The sequence below is a fragment of the Anopheles maculipalpis genome, chromosome X (genome assembly GCF_943734695.1).
Source record: "Anopheles maculipalpis chromosome X, idAnoMacuDA_375_x, whole genome shotgun sequence".
Taxonomy (NCBI): Eukaryota; Metazoa; Arthropoda; class Insecta; order Diptera; family Culicidae; genus Anopheles; species Anopheles maculipalpis.
This window is the reverse complement of record NC_064870.1, coordinates 10,626,375-10,649,676: the sequence shown is the minus strand read 5'-3', so window position 1 is coordinate 10,649,676 and position 23,302 is coordinate 10,626,375. Positions and strand designations below refer to the sequence as shown.

At 43.8% G+C, this 23,302-nt stretch overlaps 4 protein-coding genes across 4 annotated transcripts in view; 1 reads left to right on the top strand and 3 right to left on the bottom strand.

Annotated features, from left to right (window-relative positions):
- LOC126567869 (prolyl endopeptidase FAP) overlaps nt 1-1,665 on the bottom strand; it is a 299,756-nt gene extending 298,091 nt beyond the window's left edge. The window contains exon 1 of the mRNA XM_050224216.1: nt 1,654-1,665. The gene's annotated coding sequence lies outside the window, so the exon portion shown is untranslated. The remainder of the gene's footprint in view (nt 1-1,653) is intronic.
- LOC126556789 (alpha-1B adrenergic receptor-like) overlaps nt 1-23,302 on the bottom strand; it is a 462,834-nt gene that overhangs the window by 248,115 nt on the left and 191,417 nt on the right. The gene's annotated exons all lie outside the window — the stretch shown is intronic.
- Nucleotides 1-23,302, bottom strand: part of LOC126561477 (cytochrome c oxidase subunit 6A, mitochondrial) — a 382,637-nt gene that overhangs the window by 268,839 nt on the left and 90,496 nt on the right. The window lies entirely within an intron of this gene.
- Nucleotides 1-23,302, top strand: part of LOC126563239 (sesquipedalian-1) — a 228,175-nt gene that overhangs the window by 191,209 nt on the left and 13,664 nt on the right. The window lies entirely within an intron of this gene.

The following is a 23,302-nucleotide window of genomic DNA, read 5'->3' as shown; positions in this document are numbered from 1 at the left end:
ATGCAACATTCCTTGGGTTGGTGCGGGTTTCTTTTACGTAGGTTGGTGGGTGTGTTAGGAAGGAAGCGTAATTTCATTACATGTCGACCGATCGCATTACGGAACGTTGTCATCTTTACTAGACTTTCTGGCGGTAGATAGCCGAAAGAGACACAGAAAGAGTCTTTTCATTTGGGAGGAGAACCAACCATTTCTTCTAAATAAACTTAACACGTCGGCGTTATTGTACTCGGAGATTGTTTGGTGGGATTTCAAACACTAAAGAATAAATCAAAACAGTTTAAAAATGGAAGTAATATCTAGAAACCAGAAAACCGCTGTTTTAACGGTTTTTACAAATTATTGCATAACTGTTGGCGTTTTTCGGAGCCACTATAGATGTAACCCAGGTAAAAGACACGAAAAGGCCCACCCCTGGTGAAATTTATTCATCACTATGCGAAACACGCCTCCATGTATGCAAAGCGCAGTACATCTCACCAAGAATGAACAGTATGTCTTAAAGGCTAAGTCAAAAATGATTGAATTAGTTGAAAATATAGTTAGAATTTGAACATAGATCTTTAATCTTTTCATCACGACCTCTAGTTTTTTACCTCAGGATGTTACTCCTACTTCTCAGCTCCGGTTGAGTAACACGCCCGATGTGTTGCCCTTAGTCCTTTAAACATAATTCTTCGGTACAGAGCTTCGGAACTTTAAGGAAGAAGCAAAAAATTTTGGAGGATTGGCCACTTACTAAAATGCTAATTTTTCTTCACTTTTCGTGTATTACTTGGTGCCTAGGAACCATTTAAATTCATATCACACAAAGTTTTGACCACCCCAAAAATACACTGTCCAAAACAATTAACATCTCTCTGCCTTTTACCGTAACCTTAAAATTCATAAAACAAGCGCTTAAATAAAACGCCTAAAATTATGCAATCTGCAGATTTGTTACATTTGTTTCTTTTATTTTTGAAGCAAGTTTTTGAGTGTAGTTTCGCGTAAAGAACATAAATGTTCGTGCTGTAACAGACTCAATGTAGAAAAAAAAATGGCCCCACTGTATTAGTATTCCAATTTTGCCTTCACACACTACAAAACTCGTTACAACGCGTCTTGTTTCATTCATCCCTAAATGGTTAATGTTTCAGTCTGCAAAACGTCTATTGCACTGATAGTGCGGAACACAACCCAACCCAAAACTGTCAACCGTTAACCTTCTACGAAACGTTGCGAAACAAAAACCCCCACCGAAAACCTGACAGGTGGTAGGTCTCTTCCACGTCCCGCACCACAAACAAAACACAACCAACGTCTAAGACGATTCGACAATGTGCTGCCGGTTCGCATAAAGCGTCGAGAGCCCCTATAAGCGGATCACCGGACCGGTCGGTGAGTCCCTGCGAAAAAAAAACATCGACTCAACACAACCCCTTTTCATACGCCACGCCAGTATATCACTCTCCTCATCCAGCACTCGAGACAGCAGAACGGGACGAGAGGGCGAACGATGCCAGTCGTTAGCCCCCGCCAGAGCTCACGAAACGGCATTCCAGTGCTGCCGGGAGGCTTAGGACAAAAATTTTCATTTACTATTTACAATTTAATTTCACCGTCTGCCGAAAGCGTAATGTGCTTTCCCACCGCGGTGCGAGCGTCCTCCACATCGAACACCCGGAAAACCTGGCGTTGCTCCGGGGCGCCTGGGCCCAGCTTTAACGGTGCGCCTTATCGGAAGCACTGGAACGCACACCACGAGGTTTTTGCATTGTTTTCTCCGACTTGCCGAGTTTCCCGAGCATCCGGAGCCACACATTTTATGCGTCCGGGTGGGTGAGTCAATTGATTTTTGCACGCCGGGATTAAATTGAGCAGCAGCGGTACCAATTTGTATCGCTGTATGCCACTGCTTGGATGGAATGTTAGCAGAAACAGTATTATCTTTCGTATTTTAAGACTGGTGTGTGTTCTGCGTGGAATGTATTCGAGTTTTGGAAGTGTTACATACTGATTCACTTAGCGTCGTGAAGGATGGCAACACTGGCTTGTGAAGGCCATTATACTATTTCTTCATGTTCATTAGTGTTAGCTATTGCTAGATAATTGCGTTATGTCTTTACAAGCCTGCTATTTCTTAGCATTTGGTGGCTGATGTTGAGCTATGCTTGAATCCTGATTAAAGTATGCATTGAAAAAAGCGATAAAAGACAAAAAAAATTGTCAACTTTATATTTTAATTTGCAGCAACTAAAATGAGAACAGAAAACGTTATTTACGCAAAAGTTTTTTTCGCACCGTCTGCTCAATCCCCTGATCCGAGAAACAACCGAGTGCTGTGTTACATTTTCTGTCGGCCGAATACGATCGGACAAATATCGATCAGATTCTTGTCTTTCTGGAGAAGGGAAAGTGTTTCGAGTGGGAGCCTGGATCTGATCATTCGACCATTTTAAGCCCCTGGAACATTCAACAGAAGCTGCGGTTCACAATCAATGAAAAGGACGTCACATCCCGTTTTATTTTCTCCAGGAATGGCAATGATAAATGTGATTCATACTACTAGCAGCCTCCCAATGGTTACCACATTCGTTAAAAAGTACCACAAAGAGGGCGAAGAGGTGTTTTTGCTGTTATCTATCTACGCTGGAAAAACGGAGCGTTTGAGGATTGTGGGTGATCTCAAACAGCCAACCGTAAGTGTGCCCAGTACAATTAGATCGCAATTTTTTAGATCATTTTGAAGAAGGGAATCTATCTAAATAATTGCTTGATCAAAATCAGAGATGAATTGATGAACTAGGCAACCTGTCAACAGAAAAAATATACAATACAACTTATACTCTTAGTGTCTTAGAAATCCCAGTGCCTCAAAAAACCGATAAAATCTCTTTATTTCAACGTGTATAGTAAAGCCTTCAATGATAGTCCAATTTCTTGAAGTTTTGATGCAAGTTTATAATAAGCTGTGTCCTACTTCCAATAAAATCTCCGATCTCCCAAGGATATACCATTCAAAGTATCTTTGAGACTTCAAAATGGCGCTCAAAGCTACAGAATGGTGTATAGCTTCCCTCCTATTTGGCAGACGAACTAATTTTGCTGATATATTATAAACGAACGTTTACGCTACGTGCCTCCGAAAGGAATCAATATGATACGACTACGTGGATAACGCGAATCTACGGTCAACTATAAACCGTTGGTCAGCTCCAGCTCTGCAGATAGACACACACATCTAGCGTTAACGTTCACGTACAGCACCACCGGGTTCAGTACTAATTCGAGAGCAAACAAAAACAACACACAGAAGAAAAAAATCACTGTGACAGTTCATCGTTCCAGTTTCATTTTCGGACAGATTGTCGAACCTGCCACGGGTAGGTTAGGATTTGCAGCTCAGCGATACTGGCACGCACGGATAGAAAAATGAAATTATTGATTAAATATCTGTTATCTATCCGCCAACCTAGAGCGCGCACAGCCACACAGCCACCCAGGCTGTGAGCACAGTGTTGCTTTTTTGGACCGTGTGTGCCAACGAGATCAAACACGTAAAGCGACCGATATATTATTGGACAGGGTTGTCGGTAGCTTCGGGTTCGGTGCTAAGTGAACCGACACTTGGAATCACACGTTTCACACGTCCGGACACGTCCGAAGCACGCGATCGGTTTCAAAACTGTGTACCACAGACATGCCCATGGCCACACACGCCTAATGCCCACATTCCGTACTAAAGTCTTTCAATTGCAGCGGTTTCCCGCAACGAAGCCCCAGATTATTGGTAAAGAGAGAGAGAGAGAGAGAGAGAGAGAGAGAGAGAGAGAGAACGAGAGTGACTGTGTGTATTGCAGCATCACTAACCCTAGTCCTGGTGTCTATTTCGTTCGAATACTTGTGGAACGCCAAGAAAATGAGATGATATAGAACCGACAAATACTGCAGTTCCTGCCAGAAATGCTTCCAACAGCTTCAATAGTTTTATTGAAAACGAACCATTATTAGACTGGAGGCACTGGGAACACACATGGAGAACACACACAACCAAAAACAAAAAGACAAAATGGACCCAAAGTCACGATCCATTGACACCGTGAACCTTTACCGTACACTGGACACCCCATCTTATAACTTCCAACGTTCTCGTTTGACAGTGTTTCAGAACTCTAAGAGTCAAAATGTAAGCGCGACGTGCAGTGCCAATATTTCCGGGGCGTCCCGTTTTCCTAATTTCTTGCGAAAATTCCCTCGAAAATCAAATTGCAATGCTTGCTACCTCCATTTTTTCCCTCGATTACCAAGCGCAGTGTCAGTTTACGCTATCCATTTGCTAGAATTGCTTCCAGCTCATACGCCACCATAAATGCTAGACCCTGCCCGGACGGCTAACTTTTCCTCGTGCGCTGCCTTCTGCGATGCTTATAAAATTTGAACGTAACATGTGCCTCTACCACCGGCCGAACGTGGCTTTGATTTGTAGCAGTGTACAACCCGCCACAGCCGTGTGTTTGCATTTTTTTGTCTTCTTTCGTTTTTATTTTATGCAGAGAAAAACACAATTTTCCAGCGTAGTTCCTCATTTCCGATCGTGTGTATCCAGCCGGAAGATAAGCTAGAAAGCTGTAGCGCAGCTATAGCAATCAGCTAATGTAGCGCTCGCTTCCTCGCTTCTCGCTGATGTGTGCAGTAGGTAATGCAAGGTGCTGATCACAGGCTCACGCGGCTCTACATCTTCAAACACATGCACCGCCAGCACTGGGATGAACGTTCTGCCCTATGGGAAAGGAAAAAGAGGTAGATTCGGTACGGGCTAGACCACATCCGGTCCTACCTGGACTCGCGGCAAGTTTACTTACGCTTTTGACACTACGCCGTTGCCAGATGCTGCGTGACGTGACGAGCGAGGGGGGGGGGGGGGGGCAAAAAGATATTACACCAAATGTCGTACTGCAACGGTGGATCACTCTCTTCGGTGGATCTCATTGAGTGCATCTCCGTCCTCGTCACGTGGAAATGGTTCATAAAAATTAGGAACATTAGACTGGTGGGCACCGGCATCAAGGAAGCTCGTCAGCAATAAAAAAAAAGTAGCCACGTACGCAACAATGTTGCATCTGGTGTTGGCGAAACGTTAGCGCGTATCGTGTCGCAGTTTTCCGGACAATGGCGTTTTTTTCCCAGGCCATGCTGGTAACATTCCCGCACAAAGGTAGCCATTTTGAAAATTAAAAATCTACCCATGAAAGCTAATGTACTTCAAAACGATGCTTTCAGTGTTGTGAACTGATGTTTAATGTGACTTATCGTTGCTGCTACAAAATGAGCCGAGACGTAATAATAATCTGCACAACGTATTTTTTAAATCTAATTTCACTTACTTACTACATGTAGCTCCATCGGAGCTTACTGATGATTGAGCGCCGTCATCCGTTCTTGTAGACGAACGCTATAAAGGCTTAACAGGCCGTCATCATTCGCATGACGTGACTAGCCCACCAAGGCTAGTCTCACAATTTGTCCAATACGAAGCAACTCCTGGCACGAAGGTCAAAATCTTAACCCGCCCATACCTGAACGAAGAGCGACGCTCCATTATTGTGCCTTTCCCTGCCTGTGCTGTTGGTCCACCAGGGGCCAAAAAGTTTTTTTTGCTGTGCTAGAAAGCATCAGCAATGACAGCAATCAAACATTCATTATCCATTTCCTGCCAAACCTGGTCGTCTCGGACGGAATAGCGACAGCTGTCCTCGATAATGCGAAGCCGGCGATTGCGAGAAAGTTTTTTCGCTTTCATGCCTCTATTACCGTCACCGGACACACTCACACACGTTGATGAAGATGTTCACAGTCCAAATGCACACAACGTGCCACCGGTGAGTGCAAACTGTTCTGAATCATTTACTATCGCTCTCATCGGACCACTTTACAGTGGATTTGTTTCGGTGCCGAGTGTGTGTGTGAGGACTTACTGTGTGCTACTGAACTTGGCTGTGCTCCTGTATCTTTTGCCAAACCCCATCGTCAGGTGTTAAGATTTGTTTCTCTCTGTTACGTTTACTTGCTCGGTTCTTGGTTCGGCAACGGTACGTCTCTCGATTATCGACCAGCACACGCGGCAGATCAGTAGAGTTTCGCCAAAGTGTAATAACACTGAACAAAGCACATAAAATCAAATTGGTAAAATATTGGCTACGGTGCGAAGTTCGATTGGCTTGACGGTACCACGGGATTTTGGCAGTTTGATTTTGGCACACCCGTCATCTTAGGCAATGGGATGCGATGTCCATGCAATTGTAAGTATATTCACACATTCGAACTGGACGGGTGAGTTCGAAGAGATAGTAAACGCTCATCGTCGTAAATTCTACCGAATGCATCAACTGAATCACAGATGTGTGGCAGAGAGACTCTTGAAGCTGCTAGCCAGCTCGTAAACTTTGCTTGATCTTGCTTCGTACGGCAGTGGTCGGCAAAGACTCTTTTCTACACTTGTGTAAATAATATTGCGAATTTATTGACCAGACTCAGCGACCTGGAGGGTTCGAGCCGTAGATGACCGCAGCGACCGTTGGAGGCTGGATCAGGTGGTGTCGAATCTGTTGGTAATAGGATGCATCCCTGTCCCTAGTTCCCTGGAACCAGATTGATGATGATGATAAGTCCCACCTCTTACCCCAACACAGGTTTGAGAAGAACGGAAATGTCTTTACGATATTTTTACTCTAATTGTATCATAAAAAAATAATAATCCTTAAGTGGGGGTGTCAAAGAGCATTTCGAGGAATGCAACAAGCCATCAACATATCTACATATACAGTTTGTTTGACATACACAGCACACCTACGCTTGAACTCCTGTAAGCTGCTCGCGTTTTTTAATTCCCAGGGCATTCTGTTGTACCGTAGAATCCCTTTGAAATACAAAGAGTTCCTAGCACAATGAGATAGTAAGTTTGGGACTCTGGCCTCATCAGCTCTGCGTGTACAGTACCTGTGAACGTCAGATCCCCGCACTTTTCTCTCTCCCAGATACTCTGGCAATAGGTTGTTCAATAGTCGATTTACACATGTCATGGTCTGATACAAAATCCTTTGCTCTACAGACATCCATCGCAGGATATCCAGCATAACAGCGGATGATGTACGACGACCACAACCCAAAATAAGCCTCATAATACGATTTTGCAACCGTTGAAGCCGAATAATTTGCCCCTTGTTGCCGAGAAACAAAATGGACGAGCAGAAATCAAAGTGTGGGGATATTAGTGATTTGTAGAGGTGGACTTTCCCGAAAAAAATCGAGTTCGTTCGCCAGCCTACTAATTTCTCCACACGTCTTTGCCACTTTGCTGATGACCCATTCTATGTGAGCGTGGAATTTCAACTTGTCGTCTTATATAACCCCCAAATATTTCACCTGACGAGTTCTTTTGATTGTTTCCATATTTATAACGATAGATGGAGGATTGGTTAAACCACTGGTAGTCATTATCATGTAACTTGTCTTTTTCATGTTTAATGCCAGCTTTTTGTACTTCAACCAAGCATCTAGAGCGTTCAAATCTAGATTAATGAGAGACTCCGCTTGTTTTATGTCTTTGTGCGAGATAAACATAACAGTATCGTCAGCAAAAAGATTGATCTCACAAGATTTCAAAACCTGTTTCATGTCGTTAATGTACATGATAAACAAAATTGGCCCAAGAACACTTCCTTGCGGAACTCCAAGGGTGTTTTCTATAGCATCTGATTTATAGTTTAAAAAAAAAAGTTCTTTGAGTTCTATCCTTTATATATCTTTCGAACCAATTGAGCTCCCTCCCCACAATACCAAAACGTTTTAGTGTTGACAATAATAACGTTCTTGATATTGTCTCAAATGCTCGTTTTAGATCCAAAAAGACAGCAATTATAGTCTCCTTTCGTTCCATCAACAGTTTCCATCTCGCCAGTACAAGATTCAAAGCAGTTTCACTAGAGTGCCCCTGCCTATATCCCGACTGCTCGCGAATCAATAGCTCTAGAATCAAAAAGAATAAGAAGCTAGATCCTTTCAATTTTTCGTAGAACCGAACGTTCTGAGTCGGCATGGCCATCGAATTGCGCACCTGATGTCTTGGTACCACGTAGTCGAAGAGTAAAAGCCCTCATGACGAGGGAACGGATCCGAGTGGGATTTGAGTCACATTCCTGCCGTGTGAATGAGATGGTGAAGATGGTCTGGTAAGCGTGGAATTTACAACAGTTGGATGAAATATTCTCTTATATTAATATCTTTTAGGGTCCAAACGCTTTGCGATTTGTCTATCCGTATGTCACCCTTACTCCGAGCCCACAGGACATCACTAGTTCGACAGCATACATATCATCAAATTTAGGCACTTTTTACGCTTGTCGACCACTGTACAATCATCAACCCGTCACCTTTCTACTGCAAATGGTAAACCCCTGTCCGTGATTGTTAAACACATCGGCCTCCCCGCTGGCCTCTCTCAAGAGCGGGTGACAAATTTGTGACCGCTTCACTGCTCACTGGAAGCCGCACACTTGCAACCGGAAGCTCCTGGATACGACGGGAAAGACGGGAAACAGTAAGCAATAAAAATCTCAAAACCTGGAGTGTAAAATTTCCAAAAAGGGGTGTTTTTTTTTTCTCCTATCCACACACCAGCCACCATACCAAAAACCAATCCAATAAATTCTAAGCAGGGAGTAAAATCTAGAAAAGTTTCTACCCTCTGATTTGTTTTGCTACCGTAAGACGAGGGCCTCTGTTTGACAACACTTTTCCGATTCAATTTTAGAGCGCTAAATTATTATCCCCATCGTACTGGAAATTGAACGGTGCTAAGAAAGATTGGTCCTGGAATCGATTTGGTTGCTTGTTTTAAGTACGTATGTCGGTTGTTTGTTTGTTTTTCTATCGATTTTGGCCATTTGTTTTCTTTACGTTTTTTCTTTCACTTGTTCTGCAGTAACTTTCATGACCATTTGTTTAGAAAGCGATATCTTGGAGTATTTAGATATAGTCTTTCCTACTTTTCCCAACTTTTGCTTTCCTTTTGTGTATTTTTGTGTTTTTTTTTTGCGTCAAGTGCAGAGGGTTGACAAATATATTCCAGAAAATTCGTATTTATATATAACGGAGCGTACTTTTTTCTTAAAATCTTTAAGATTTGTTTTCAACTTCTTGCCTTGTACGGGATGTTAAAGCTTTTTTTGACGTGGGAAAAATTTAAGAAGCGCATTCTGTTATTCTGTAGAACGAGATAAAACTCAATAAACAATACACCTAATAAATGAAACCTAATGGGTCCAAGAGTACAGATGCTGTGCCTTTAAATGGAATGTCACAATTTTCCATTCGCAAGGACTACTGATTTCCCCCCCACAAAAATGCTTCAAAACAACATCCCGAAACGGGAACATTTCTTACGCTATTTTTAGCCTACCGAATGCGACCCGAAAAGTAAACCGCACGCTTGTCAGTCGCTAGTATCTGCCGCTTCCTGGCTGACGTTTAATTTCCGGCCGTTCGCCACCAGGATTGTCAACGGTTTCAATCAAACAACACAAAATGCCGGCGGCAGCTCACTGTCCGCCTCCGGTTGCCTATTGGCAGACGTTTTTTCTCCAAGCTCTAACAAAAAAAAAAAACGTCTCCGATGACCTTAAGCTGCTGCCAGTAGTAGTCCTCGGTGGCAAGATATAGATAGCGAACTATCGACCCTAGCGGTTGCCTTCATTAAATGATTTGCGCTATCTTTTATGCTATTGACTGGCTTTGGCGTGCGACGTCCACAATCTTTGGGGATTGAAGCATCAAAAGGACGCACTTCTGGTAGAATTTTACCAGAAACATTTTACCAGAGCAGAATAAAAACGCTACGCAAGGTAGCAGTAATACAAAATTGGTAAATTTAATTAAAATGCCGATGGTACAAATCGCCATAGCAGCACTAGGAGCTGCAGCTCTGCTTTCCATGCATGGCAACGATGTCAGCATTGTGGAAGATTGCAGCAGGAAGTTACGTTGACGACTTCACGCTTTTATTGCACCAAAATGAAATTCATGACAGATTGACAGCTGCGGTTGATTGTCAGGATTTAGATTTAGGCCGTTTTATACTACGTTGAGCTGCTCTTCATAACATACGTTCATCTCTTCCTGCTTTAATTTTGATATGCGTGACATTCTATCTTAGTTTCACCAATTAAACTAATCTCATCTTCTGATAAGCGTATCGACATTATCGGCCGTTTAAATTCTCTAAACTGTAAAGTTAGATAACGAAAACTTTAAAAAGCTAAAAGCACAATCCTAACATTCATTGATAGTCAATCAGTAAAGCAGGTAAAGCGATCTCTAGCAGTGGAATAGAAACGAATGGTGTACCCACTGACCTGTAGTCAAAGTTTCAATTGGTCGCCCAACACAGAGAACTCGTCGAAAGCGAATCCCCAGCTGCAGCAAACGCAATGGAATGAAGATATGGATAAAGTCCTCCATAGCAACGCTGGACAAGAACTGAATGTTATCCGCCAGCTTCTTGCAGTGATCCCCCCCCCCTCTAAACCCTCCACCATTCTGACCAAACTTTACTGCGCCGGCATTACTGTGCAAGTTCACCATGTTTCCGCCTTCGTGGTGTGCCCGTTAGCCCTCCCCCCCCCCCCCCCTCACACCAAGACTAGATGAAACAATGTTTAACCGACTGTTAGGGAAGCATATTAAAATTCGCTCGATGCTCAAGTGCTGAACAAATCCTCGCCCAATCTCCCAAACCCGTCTCCGTGGCGCACAAAATGGCCGCCCGGCAAATGCGTCCCGACCGAAACTCAATGAATGCATTGACTCCCGGGTCAGACGATGACAACAAACTCGAGGTCCGCCAGGTTTTGTCTTCCCGTGCTCACTCTGGTCGCCTGCTCGGGGACATGAAAGGACAGGGATATTGTTTGGCCGAGGGATTAATGCCATTACCTGAACGTTGCTGCGGATTTGCGGAGAGACAAAGCGGTGAGGAGAAGGGAAGTAGTATTCAGGTACGCGTACCGGAACAATAGCAGCATTTGTCGATTGGTACGAATTGACCATGTACCATGTTGCCTCTTGAAGTCTTCTTGCCGGTGGAGTTTGCTGGGTTGGAATGGAAACCACCCCGGAAATAGTAAACTCACCGGTGTTTATTGGTTTTACGGTCGTCACTACATACCATCCCACTACACTTTTGGCTACTCTCTACCCTTGGCTGGCGCCTTCTGATGACCAAGTTTGGGTTGCGAAAGAGGGAAGAAGAATATTTTGAACACCAGAGCCAAACTTATTGGTAATGTCCGAAAGGTCCTCACAGAAATGTTGCAAACGGTGCTAAGAACCAATCGGAACAATCTTAGGTGCTTTCTTCTCTGGTAGTCTAGCAGGGGAAATTTCTAAACAGAGACACCTGGGATGTTAAACATTTATGCAAGTCCTCGGTATATCCGGTCACTGGATAATCAATCCAGATTGAAGGATCCCGTGATATAGTAGCTCTTGTTTAATTCTGGAACACCTTGAACAACCGTTTTATGATTCAAATCGAATAAACATCCAAAGAGATCCACAAATCTAGTCATTTTGTGAAATTAATTTCCGTTGGACAACTCACCTTAGCGCCATTTAATTCTGACAAGCATACACCGGAACCTCCCAATTTCGTTGTCTCTATACCAGAAATTATAATTGAAATATCAACTCAATAAAAAAACTTCAAAAAATTAAGAGCATTTTTAACCATCAAAAGACTAGGTGACTACCTCGTACAATATTTGGTGGTGACACCTATCACACGCTACCTTGCCTTCCGTCCAGGAGTATATTGCTAAACAACAACGAAAAAGTCCGCTTTCTCCCAATAGAATTTTTTAAACAAACGCCAACATTGATGTACCAACCTGCTTTCTGACGACTGTTGTGATCCTATTCTCCAAAAAGAACTTGTTAGCGGTACAGCATATTGGCAAGGTATTGTGTTTGTGGTACATCGCCGAAAAACTGGACAATAACTTCACTCTTTCCGAACTCAAAAGCGAACCCCCAACCACCTCCAAAAAACCCACCTGGGAAAAAGGATGAACAATTTCACGGCAGCAAAAATAATAAACGTAATCTGATTGATGATGGGCTCAACATTGGGGTGTGCCACCAACCCTGGAGAGAGAAGGTGTGGTATGTTCGGTGCCACGAGTCAACCATTTGTTGCTGTGTAGTGGCGTGTAAAAGTGAATATTTATGCAATTCAATCGAAAACAATGGTCGCCCAATTTGCTGCCTCATAGCGCACTCGGCCGGTCACACACACACGCACACACGCGCGCGCGCTTGTTCGGGGTTTAGTTGCTAACAATGAAATCAATGTTTCGGAAAGTGGATGAAACGCGGCAACCGATTAGAGGAAGCACTAAAGGTAGCCTTACGTATAATGGATGACTCTGTAGTGCATCCTGCCCCGTAGATATTGGTAGCGCGAGTTGTTATTTTATGATGCCCGGCAAAATAGTGGCAGCAAGGAAAGATTCTAAAAAGCTAAAGGCTTTTACTAACAGACAGACGCGCATAGAAGAAAGAAAAAAATGAACTACTCTACTCTCACTCAAAAACCCATTTGACAGTGGTTTTTGACACGAGTGGAACCTTTACGCAGCTTTTATGCAGCACCTAACCAGCGTCCACGTACCCATGCGGTGACAGTGTGCTCATCGCTGTACAAAACCGCACTGCGGCGAACGCACTGCACTTTGATCACTGTACGCCTCGCTTTAAATGGCTTCCAGTTCCAGTTGCAAAATCAAAGACTCGCCCGGTATTCCTTCCCCCACCTCCCCTCCCCCCCTCCCCACGCTCGTGTCGTCGAGTCCACACATTTCGACGCCTACTATCCAGCGTAAGAGTGTGAGACGAGAGAACGCGGATAACGAGGGAAGGATTCAGCTTTACCACGATGGTTCCACACACGCACGCACCGGGAATGCAGTGGGCAGTAATCAATTAGCAAACATCGGTTCGATTCCTGGTTTTCGGATACAGGGAGGGTTTAACGCGTCCGTAACCTACACGCACGGCACCGTTGCACGCCCTATAAACCAAAACCGCCCCACGAACGCACACGTAAATATTAGCCACAAAACAAACGGCTTACCCTTACACACGTGTACGTCGCGTAACCGCCTCTGCCCTTCCATACGAGAATTGCGGTACGGAAGCCCATTAATGGCGGTACAAACAAACATTCATTTCAGTTTGAACTATCCCTAATTCAAACATAAATAAATATATCGACGCTATCATTCTTCCGTTTGAAGCCATACACACACACAAACACACCTTGCTGGAAGCCGATATCACTTGGTTGGTATGCGTGTGTGTGGTGAAAAAAACCCATTCACCCGGCAAGCGGCTGCGGTTGTTGGTGCTCAGTTTCTTCTACGCTGTTTAACACCCAACCCTCTCACATCGCAACTATTTATCGTTGCTGCCGGCTACTGAAGGGTGAAAGAGGTGTCTACCTTTGCTTACCGAACGGAACGTGCTGTAACGGCCAAATCAAGCACGAGCAACCTGCTAGCGCCCGAAAGGTAGGCAACCTGCTACACAAGAAGTTCAACAAGGGGTTTAGGGGGTAGGTGTGAATCTTAGTTGCACTCATGGGGTAGAGCAAAAGCAAGCCGAAGAGAGGATTGAACAATAGGAAAGCGGGACAGGAAAATGCCATAAAGCCATCCCTAGTCAAAGAAGCAGCAGATTATTGATGAACTTCTTCTGAGTTTTGTTGGGTGGCGAGAGTATTTATGTGCTCGGCGGATGATTTATGTCATCGAGCACTAACTACTTTTTCGATTAATTTCATATTTTTACGTTATTTTCGTTGTTTGCTTCACATTGCTTAGACTGTGTCATCTTTTACTACCAAGTGATCAGCTTGCAAACTAGTACGAAGGCAAGACATCCTGTATTCTAATAGATCTTTTCAAGCAATAATTAAATCCTTAACCATACACGAAGCAGCTGTTCTCACTTTCTCATTAGGATTTTTTTGTAAACAAGAATAATACATCTTTTACCTCAATTAAAACAATTGTGATGCATATAAATAAACTAATACCGATGGTGCCGTGACCAGGATACACTGCTGCATGCGAGTTCTGGACCATTCAGGGTACCTTGTACATTTCGTGAAATAATTCTGTAAAATTTTAAGCTAAAATTTTCCCTGATTTCATGTAAATGCTATACTAGGCTATCTTTTTTTTTTTTTCAAAATAAACTCTTTTACAAAGTGGACTGTAAAACATGATCGCCGTACTACAAAACTTCTCACCTCCCACCCATCCCGACTAGGTAAAACGATTAAACTGCACTGCATGTAAGGTTTAGGGTGACGTGAAGGTGCACGTTCCGAACGTTCAGAAGCAATGCAAAATATGAGCCTTGGCGCAGGAGAACCGCATCACAAAAGCTGCACCGCGAAGCATTCCTCACCGTACGTAGACGGGTGCGCTTGGATGAATAGACAGCAGGCTTCTTTTTTCTCTCTTTCTTTCTCTCTCTCTCCTTTTCTATTTTCACTCCATTTTCCCTCATCTCCCACACTTTCCACATCTCCACTTTGCAACTGTAGCAAAAGCAAGCGACCCCGGCACGCCGGCAAACACGCGCGCCGTTGTCTTCCACGCTGCATAACGGCAGGCGCAAAACGCCACTGTTGCACAACAGCACTACCAACGTCACCCAACCATTTTCTGCATGCATTGAATTCCATTTTTCGCGAAACCGGTTTTCTATTCATTCCTGTGGCGTTGTGCCGAAATGCTTCCAACTTTCGTTACACACAGCCGGGAAGCGTAAAAAAAAAACATCGCGGATAGTTGCGGGTCCGCTAGCGCCATTACGGTTATTGTTTTTCTTTCCATTTCGGTGGACTTTTTTCTCTCTCTCCTGGTTTGTGTGTGTGTGTGTCTCAGTACATTCTGTTCCCTGTGGTCTGCCGTTGTTTCTGTTACTGAACCGTGCAATAACGCATCACCCTGACAGGCTGCCCTGGTCCATGAAAACGCTTGCCGAACCCCGACTGTCAATCACACTTTCGCTTCGCCCGCTGACACAATGACTTTTCTTTCTTTCTTTTTTTTTAGTACTGTGTGTGTACGAGAAACTGCGAAAAGCTGGACACTGGTGGTCGATGTTACGAAGGGGAGTTTGAAAAAGGAACTGTGTATGAAGCTGCACATCACAAGGTTAAGGTCCTGTGGGCATATCGAGTATTGTCAAAGGCTAAAGCATAGTTACTATTTTTAAAAAAAGTAAAGGAAGTCCGAAAGTCAGTTTAGGCAATATCACTAGGAACACTCGTTTCGATACGCTTCCCAGTGTAGTGGAACTTGTCATCATATGTACCAAATTCGGGCGTATCCATACAACTCACCAGCAATCGCAATAGAAAATTTGACAAATTGTTTCACATATTTTACTTTTTAACCGTAACCACTCTCCACAAGTGTAGCAGATGTTCCCTTCCCTCAAAGTTGACGCGTACAGCGCCTTCGACCTTCGTCCGTGATTTTCTCTCCCCACCCAAAGGTTGACAATGCGCTGAACTTTGCCACACTTGTGGAGTTGATTTCGGATGTTGCGGAAGCTGTCGTGCCATCCGTGCAAGATCGTACGATAAGTGGAAGCACTCTAACCGGTCGGTGTACGGGGGGCTAGCCTACCTTCCAGGCGTACCACGGTGACGGTGAAAACACTAAGCCACGGATTCGATATCCGCTTGGCAAAACCAATGCTTCGAGCCGTGTTAGGTTAGGTTCGCGTCGTCCCACACACTCTTCGACAAACCTCTTCCCCTCCCCCCCTCCGCTCCCCTTCCCTCCTTCCCTATCCGAAGTAGTGCGGTAAGTCGACAGGAGCTCCAGCTAAATGAACTTCTCATCCGCTTGGCTTCAATCTCGTGATGCATCTTCTACGGAAAAGGAAAGCGAAACCGGGAAGGGAGCGTCTCGATCCCAGTATAGTAGCCAACCGGCAGTCCAGCACAAAACCGTTGTCTGTAGCTGCTGTCGGGTTTAGTGTTCCACCAGCGGAGAAGATAATAAAGTGCCGACAGTATATTACTACACCGCACTTCAACGTCAATGGCTCTCGAAGCCACCCACTCGGCGTTCGCAAGTGGTACCGAAGCATTCCGAAACACTTCCAACACGTGTGTGTGTGTGTGTGTGTGTGTGTGCTTGCCGTGGTGTTGTTGTACACACTTCAGCACCGTTCCCATCTCCCGCGGTTCCAAGAACCGAGCGTTCCACGTAACGGGTTTTGTGCGGGTATTGTAAATTTCTCGCTTAAAGGAGAGTGCGCTTAAATTTAATATGTGTATGTGTACGCTAAATAGAAAATTAACACGAAATTCATTAGTTAAGCATACGCTACGCTCCATTCGCGGCGGCAAAGTATGGGTGGTCCACACTTGCTCCCTAAAATTTCACCCCATAAGCAGGAGAAGTGCACTCTTCGAGTAAGTGATGGTGCCACCTTTCGGTTGCGATTCACTACAAGCAACCTTCAGTTTTAGGAGGCGGAGGGGGGAGGGTGTGGCAGATGGGTTAGTTGGTGGTGAAATTAAAACAAAGCCCCACACGTTGAGCAGAAGAAAAAAAAAGAGCCAAAACCGATCCCGAAAGTTGGCCGACAGTGAATGAAGAGGCGACGTCTGTACGAGGTCCATCGGAGGGTGGGTTTTTTTTTTGGAGGGGGATGGGAAGGTGAAATCAATCATGCCCAACTGTGGGCAGGGAAATGTTGGATGGTAGTGGTTAGTGGTGAAGAAAGAAAGATTCACTGGTTGGTTGGGAACACTGGTACCGAAACCCAAGCACAACCCTCAGGAACCATGTGTACTGGGTATGTGTTGTTTTGAATTCTATTTCATTACTGTCAAGTTGCTTCACCAAGTTAAACGTTCGCCCGGAGTTTGTTTCAATTGGGTTGACTCGTTTATCTTGTACGGAGCACTGCTGGAGAGAAATTGCAGCAGCAGCAGCAACTTAAAAATCATTTTAAAAAGAATTGGTTTACATCAAATTTGATTCTTTTGGGCACAACTTAAATTCAAAAAATTATGTATGAATACATTTTTTCTAAAAATACTCTAAATTGTCTATAAAAAAATTAAAAGCAAATTTTGTTTACTCTCTCTCAATCAAGTTTCTATTGTGTGTAACTTCCTTGAAAATATGCAATAGGATTCAATTTTAAGGCTGCTGCCCCTAAGGTCATTTCTACAGCATTTATTAGAAAGGTATTTTAAGCAATACTGCCTGGCCGTAGTTTACGAATTAAAAAAAAAAATAGAAAGGTATTTCGGAAACGCATTAAATCGCAAGTTGAAATTCATCCCAAGTTTATTAAAACACTTTGTGAGAGAATCATCATCAATTATTTAATCCTTAATTTACTTATACCACAAAATTTAAAAAAGAACTTCTTATTAGCTACTCGCACGATTAACGAGCTGAAGAGAAGTTTGTAGAAGCTGTTAAATATAAACCCTAATCAATCTCACCCGTGTATACTATCACTAACGAGATTTTAGGAATATTTTGCATACATTTAGGCGCTCAGATTTTGAATAACGTGAAGGATAGATTAAAAAATTCGAAGATTTTTAGCTGCTTCTCTAGTAAAGCTTGTTAGATAAGTAAAACTCACCTTTCACCTCAAACTACTTACGGTAGTTTATAGAAAATGAGTATCTGTGCTATAGTTTGGCACGTGCCGTGCCAAACTGAATAGCTCGTTGTTCGGGTGTAAACTTCACCGTTCGATTTCTGATGCTACTCCCCCTACCAAAGCATAGTTCGAGATCGAATACTAATAAAAATAAAATAAACCACATAGTGCGCATCGCACGGGACCGGAGACTATACTAACGGCAGGTTTGGCAGCCTAGCCAAGGTAACCCTTCAATATCCATTAACGGACCGCATTAAGCGATGGTACGCCGAAGCTGAAAAGGTTCACATTAAAGGTACACCTATGCGCTACTAAAAACCTTTTGCTAGTCCTAGATGCAGACACCATGTGTGTGTTTGTGTGCAAGGGTGCCTGACCCAAAGAGCGAGAGAGTGCGAATTGTTGAACCACTTATCGGGAAAGTATACCCCATCCCCTATGCCCCAAGTAAGAGCAAGGGTATGTAGGGACCTAGGTAGGGCAAGGTAACGAAAGACTCATTTTCGAGAAAGGATTCGCAGATTAGAAACGATCTCTTTTGCATCCTTTTTAATTAGGAAGATTGATCTCTCGCTCTCTCCCTCTTTCCCTCTCTCTCTCTCTCTCTCTGTCTCTCATCCTCACTTCGTGTCTCGTGTTTTTGGAGAGGTTTTTGCTGTGAATCTTCACCAAACACCACGCCGGTAGGTCCACACACTGGGAGGAAGTCCTGTACGAGCTGACAGTTCCCAGCTGTACCGTGTGTGTTTGGCTGAAGGCGTACCGGTCCTGACGAGATGCTATCGATCAAAGCGTGCATCACCCGAGTGAAGTTGCCCTCGAGGGGGCATCGACAAAAACTACTTCATCCGAAATTTCCATTCAAACGATCGCACCACACACACGCGCGCGCTGGTGGAAGTGCTTGGAATGTCAGAATGAAAACGTTTTTTTCACAATTTCTCGCATCTATCCGTTCTGGAGTTTAAAATCAATCACCGGTGGTCCGGTTTTGTTCGGCAAATAGCAAATAAGAGTGGGAGAACAGGTGGCAGGAAGTCATCTGACAGAAGCAAGATGCCGTAAAGGTCTCTCCACAAAAAAAGCCTTCAGCCCCCAGAATAAAAAACGAGAAGCTTAATTTAGGCTTGCTAAACCGCTCTCAATTTTATTGGACCCTTTTTGGTAGGTTTGTGGAAGAGAAAACGAACCACATACGGTGAAAGCTATACTTCACGACGAAACCGCAACACAGACAAAAGGTTTGCCAGCTGTCTAGTGCTGATGGCAAATTATAAAGAGGTTCTCGTTTTTTATATCTTGGAAAGACTTCACTATTCCAAAATGCTTTAAACTTAGATAAAAACTAACCTCCAAGCCTATTAATAAGGTGGTTGAAGTTCACTGCTAATCAAGAACAGCTTCGAATGATATTCATCCGTCCCGCCCCGCCTTGCATCCTCCATTAGAAATTAGTACGCCAATATTCTTCCACTCGCATTGGACGGCATCCTGGACCGGAGGTTGGAATATCATCTCCTATCAATTACAACTCACCGCACTTGTTACTTTTCCGATTTCGATTCCAACCACTTGGTGCGAAGATATTGGAAAAGTTTTGGTCGCGCTGAGCTTCATGCTATTGGGGGAAATCTGTCCCATCAAACGGCGATAGGACGGTTTTGTCGGTGAAGGATCGGAAGGAAGGAAAGTTAATCTAAGATTGTGTCATTTTCATTTGTCTTGTTCCGACACCCGCAACATCAACGTTCCCATGGTTGAAGCTGGAAGCGCGAATGATTGGCTCTGGGCATTGGGGCGGCAGTAACACAGGCACAGTTGACAGCGCGCCACTGGGACAACATCGCACCACTGACACTGTTACGGTCGAACGGTTCTTCCCCTTATCGGCAACTCACACTCTCCCTGTACGCGCCGCGGAGTAGCGTTAAGCAAATAAATTAATAAAAGCAAAAACTAATTTTCATCAAGCAGTTCAGGCGCCAGCAGCTCCTGGGTAGGGAAGCTCGAGAAGCGCACAGAATTGCTCACACATTAGCGCCACCCGGAGGGATTTGGCTGGAGCTAGCGCGAGCGAGAGCTTTTCTTCGGAATCAAAGCAATAAAAATTATCGCGTGGAAAATGACACCCTGGGCAACAGGGAGGGACTACTTCAGTGTGGCCCGGTCTAAATCGTACAGTCGGACAGTGTGACCGGAAGCGAGAGCGCCGGAGTCTACCATTTTGCCGTGGCGATGCACCATACCGACTTCGAGTTAGTTTTAATTGGATTTGCAGTGCAGCGAGTACGGGCGCAAAGGAGGGCGAATCGGGACTGGAAAGCGACAGATGATGGCAATTATCGGGAAAAATTAATCTAGTGTGTCAAACCAATGCCGCGAATAAACTGATCTGACGTTCATTTGTTGTGGCAAAAATTCTGGCCATCCTTAAACACTCTAAATGAAAATACCTAAAAGATATTAGGTATTTTATGACTATTTTTGAAAAAAAACAAAAGGTCTGTATTAGATTCCTTTAACAGATCTACAAAACATCTCTTAGTGTTTACTTATCAACTCAGCTAGGCTCAAGCTTTGATAATAAAAAGAGTAATCAAACTTATTCAGCAAAGCAGTAAGTAATGAAGGAGAAGTCATCTTCCGCCTACTATCGTCTTTTTAAACGAATAAAAAATTAGGACTACATTTACAGACATCTGAAAAGAAAAAAATGGAGCACGAAAGCAACTAGGATTCCGAGTCATTGCAGTGCTGAATGCTGAAAAGATTAGGTAACTAATACTCTTGTGCAGTCTCTTAACTCTTAATGAGATCCTCCAAAAATGTCGAGCTCAGTAGACCGCCCAACACCATATTTGAGATATTCTATGTCTTCATAGATCGAATCGAACTAAAGGACGCTAGCACGCTAAGTCTTCTTGACTTCTTGACTCGAATGACATCGACATTATTGACCTTTCAACTGAGGTGATGTGTGGGGCATATACTGAACTAGCTAGCGTAGGTCATTGGATTCGATAGAGGGTCACTGCGACGAAGACATAGTAACTGCTGGCCGCATATGCTACCTGACTCGGAACCAGAGTAGCAGCAAGCTCGATCACGATCGTAACTTCGGATTACTACTATGTTATCCAAACAACTCCAACTACATCAAACGTGCGATGTATCGCAGATGGCAACATCCAGTAGTACTAGAAGTACTACTTCCAGTAGAATACTAGAGCACGAATCCTGGACTGTTCTACTGAAAGATACTAATGCACTCGCCAGTTTTCAGCGGCTAATGATTAAAGTCTTCAGCGGTAATGTGCATCCAGCACGTGTGAAAAAGGCGAATCTACTACGAACTAGACGGCGACCTGTTTGATGCGAGGTGTAGAAAACCACAGCGAATGCGTTGGCTAGAACAAGTGGCCTGGACCAACTTTTCTACTAACGGATTGACGACGATTAAACAGAATAGAAGTACTTTATCGCACTTTGAAATAATTCACTTAACAATTTAAACAAACAAACAATTAAATAGTATTTATGTGCATCAGAAAATATCACATCTAACTCACCTTATTTAACCATGGGAGTTCCTGATGGACCTTTATATAGCGTGGAAGCTACTCGCGGGTGTTGGAGTTCCCGGAGCTATTTTGATGCACTCACACTAAGAGTTAAGCAACCTTGAAATGTCAGATCTTTCAAATTGATGCGATTCCTAACCAGATCACGTATCGTTTCGGGCAATTTTTCTCTCCGTACTCACCACGGGACCGTTACGAAGAAACAAGTTTATGTTTTATTGTCCACCGAGGGTAGTTTATGCTGGTGTGAGAAATTTAAGAATAATTTATACCACCACCGTGCCCGTTCGTACGCAAGGTAAACCGAAGCATCAAAACAAAACAAACACCAGCGCAACGAGATAATCATAATTTATTACATCAGTCCGGCACCAACCTTGGACGGAATGTTACGACGAGTGTTGCTTTCAGTCGGACACGCGTGCATAATGCCCGGACGATAAAAGCCTCCGCGAAAACAAAAATATGCCTACGTATGCATCCGCCAGTCATTAGTTGTCATCAAACGCAGGTGGGGCAGATCGGGCAATCGGGAGCCGGCGTACCGAAACCCGGGGGTGAAACGGATACTGGGCGATATATTCGGGGGGTTTTCCTTTTTTTTTCTCCATTTCGCTCCCTGACGCTCGCTTTCCTGATTACACTCATATTCATCAAAAGCGTTTCGGAACACATTACCGATAGGAGAAGCGGGTGTCGGAAAAGGCAGAAGAAAAAACATTTTTCCCCGGTCACCTTTTTTTTATGGCAGAAGAATCGGTGGAGTACGCTGATGTTGAAGGTGGGAATAAATTTTAATTTCAGCAGAATGAATGTAATTAATTATGGCATGAGTTGTTTCGGCACATTTTTACTTTTCATTTTAATTCTGGCTCCATAATGCTTATCCAAGTGACTATTTGGCGCGCGTACGCATAAATTCACGAGGATGACTTATATTTTCCGCGAACTGTGTTCAATAGATTGTAGCTTTTTCATGGCATATCAGCAATTTTTCTATTGAAATTTATCAAAACGAATCTAATGTTGCAATGGAACACTGTAAGAATAATTATTCTGACACGCATGATGTATACTTTTAGGCGCTAAATCTAACTTTATGCAGAAAACGCCTGAATGTATGCAATATTATTTTCGAATCAACTATCGATTGAAAAGAGCCGTAAAGCTATGTAAAAGAGAAGTAACACTAACACGCCCACTAACACGAAACAATACCTTTCAATTTGTCGATCGTTGTCGGTAGCTAAATCATTCAAAAACTTAGAAATATACGAGGAAATAAATATGCTCCCCAACCCAACCAACCGTCAAGTTTAGCAGCTCGAATGCACTGGCAGCACTAATCGACAGCATCCCCATTCTTTCTCCCAGCTGGCAATTTTTATTTATTTATTTAACTCTAACACCATCCTCTCCCGACACTCCTTCTGTGTTCCTCGAATGATTTACGCTGCAAAGCGGGTATTCCGATGTTCCTCGTTAAGCAGGGCCGCCTAAACTAGAACAAAACATAGACAGACAAAGCATAGTGCGAAACGGCGTGCGTACGATTCGTTTTTCATCATATTTTTTCCACCACCACTTTGCTTCCATCCAGTTACCCATACCTGCCCATTCCGATCGGTGGTGAGTTAATTCACTCAGCACACATTTGGTACTTAATTACTGTCAGCGTACGGAATCGTTCCTAATTCCGATTCCTGACCCGATCGCTCAACACGTTCTTCCCCCAAAAAGAACCCCCCCAGAAGACCTGGTTGACGCCGTACCGGCCGTTGTTAGGCCACCCCGGAAGGATTACGGTGGAATGTGACGGCATGCCAGTGCAAATGCTTGTCGGGCAGAGGCATCCTTCCCGCCTCGGATGCCATTTATCACCGAGTGTTCGGTGTTGTTGTTTTGTTTGTGGGCAAAAATGTAAGCCAAATGAACCAAATTATCATCTACCACGAAGTCACGAACAG